This window comes from Salvelinus alpinus, chromosome 11 (genome assembly GCF_045679555.1).
Source record: "Salvelinus alpinus chromosome 11, SLU_Salpinus.1, whole genome shotgun sequence".
Classification (NCBI taxonomy): Eukaryota; Metazoa; Chordata; class Actinopteri; order Salmoniformes; family Salmonidae; genus Salvelinus; species Salvelinus alpinus.
In genome coordinates, this window is record NC_092096.1 from 10390983 (window position 1) to 10393721 (window position 2739).

Sequence of the window (2739 nt, forward strand, 5' to 3'; positions counted from 1 at the left end):
GACAATGCTTGTCTTTCATAATTTGGTCAGTTATACTTGGATGTGTAGTGTCGGCGTTCGTTGCTGGCATGTCATGCCGACATTTGTTAATCTTCCCAATGAAAATAATCATTAAAGTAGTTGTCAAAATCAGTGGGTTTTGTGATGAATGAGCCATCTGATTCAATGAATGATGGAGCGGAGTTTACCTTCTTGCCAGACATTTAATTGAAGGTGCTCCAAAGCTTGTTGCTGTTCATTCTTTATATAATTTATCTTTGTTTCATAGAACAGTTTATTTTTATTCAGTTTAAGTCACATGAGTTCTCAATTATGAAGTACGTTTGACAATTAGTTGTGCAGGCTTAGTTGCCATTCATTTTGCCTCATCCTTCTCAACCATAACATTTTGGAATTCCTCATTAATCCACAGGGGATTTAACCGTTTTTAGAGTCATTTTCTTAATGGGTGCTTATTAATAACTGGAATAAGCAATTTCATAAATGTGTCAAGTGCAGCGTCTGGTTGCTCCTCATTACACACCACAGACCAGCAAATATTCTTTACATTATCAACTTAGGAATCACTACAAAATGTATTGTATGACCTCTTATACACTATATTAGGCCCAGCCTTTGGAACTGTGGTTTTCCTAGATATGGCTCCTATATTGTGATCACTACATCCTATAGATGTGGATACTGCTTTCAAGCTGATTTCTGCAGCATTAGTAAAGATGTGATCAATACGTGTTGATGATTTCATTCCTGTGCTGTTTGTAACTACCCTGGTAGGTTGACTGATAACTTGAACCAGGTGGCAGGCACTGGTTACAGTTTGAAGCTTTTTCTTGAGTGGGCAACTTGAGACCAGAGCTCTATTCCCTATATAGTGCACTACTTTAGACCAGAGCCCTATTCCCTATATAGTGCACTACTTTAGACCAGGACCTTATTCCCTATATAGTACACTACTTTAGACCAGAGCCCTATTCCCTATATAGTGCACTACTTTAGACCAGAGCTCTATTCCCTATATAGTGCACTACTTTAGACCAGAGCCCTATTCCCTATATAGTGCACTACTTTAGACCAGGACCTTATTCCCTATATAGTACACTACTTTAGACCAGAGCCCTATTCCCTATATAGTGCACTACTTTAGACCAGAGCCCTATTCCCTACATAGTGCACTACTTTAGACCAGAGCCCTATTCCCTATATAGTGCACTACTTTAGACCAGGACCTTATTCCCTATATAGTACACTACTTTAGACCAGAGCCCTATTCCCTATATAGTGCACTACTTTAGACCAGAGCCCTATTCCCTATATAGTGCACTACTTTAGACCAGGACCTTATTCCCTATATAGTACACTACTTTAGACCAGAGCCCTATTCCCTATATAGTGCACTACTTTAGACCAGAGCCCTATTCCCTACATAGTGCACTACTTTAGACCAGAGCCCTATTCCCTATATAGTGCACTACTTTAGACCAGAGCCCTATTCCCTATATAGTACACTACTTTAGACCAGAGCCCTATTCCCTATGTAGTACACTACTATAGACCAGGGCCCTATTCCCTATATAGTGCACTACTTTAGACCAGAGCCCTATTCCCTATATAGTGCACTACTATAGACCAGGGCCCTATTCCCTATATAGTGCACTACTTTAGACCAGAGCCCTATTCCCTATATAGTGCACTACTTTAGACCAGAGCCCTATTCCCTATATAGTGCACTACTTTAGACCAGAGCCCTATTCCCTATATAGTGCACTACTTTAGACCAGAGCCCTATTCCCTATATAGTGCACTACTTTAGACCAGAGCCCTATTCCCTATATAGTGCACTACTTTAGACTGGAGCCCTATGGGGAATAGGGTTCCATGTGGAGGACATCATGTGCAAGATTGACTGTAAATGGCTGAGATGATCCTGGGCTGTACTATGGGGTCAAAAAAACAGATCTATCATAGAGCTGGGGATGGGGATCCGGTCCTCTGACTCTCTCTGTCTGTCTGTCTCTCCCTCTCTGCCTCTCTTTGCTCTATATCTCTTTGCCTCTCTCCCTCTCTGCTCTATATCTCTCTCTCTCTCTCCCTCTCTGCCTCTCTGCTCTATATCTCTCTCTCTCTCTCCCTCTCTGCTCTATATCTCTCTCTCTCTCTCCCTCTCTCCCTCTCTTTGCTCTATATCTCTCTGTGTTTCTCCCTCTGCCTCTCTCTGCTCTATATCTCTCTGTTTCTCCCTCTGCTCTATATCTCTGTGTAGTTCCCTCTCTGCCTATATCTCTCTGCTCTATATCTCTCTGTTTCTCCCTCTGTTCTATATCTCTGTGTAGTTCCCTCTCTGCCTATATCTCTCTGCTCTATATCTCTGTGTAGTTCCCTCTCTGCCTATATCTCTCTGCTCTCTCCATCTCTGGCCTCTCTCCCTCTCTGCTCTCTCTTTACGTAGCTCCCTCCCTTGCTCTCTCTGTGTCTCTCTCTATCTCATTCTCTTGCGCTCTCTCCATCTCTTTGTTGCTCTCTCTGAGTCTCTATCTCTTTATATGTCTTTGTTTCTCTCTCTCAATCTCTCCCTCTCTTTTTCTCAAATATGATACCTTCCCTCCTTACTGACACCTACTGGAGACGTGCTGTGTTGCAGCGATGATTCTGTGTGGACCGTGTTGCAGGTATCCATTTGGTCAGGGGTTAATCTCCGTCTGTTGTAGAGGCTGTGTTTGGTCAGGGGTTAACCTCCGTCTG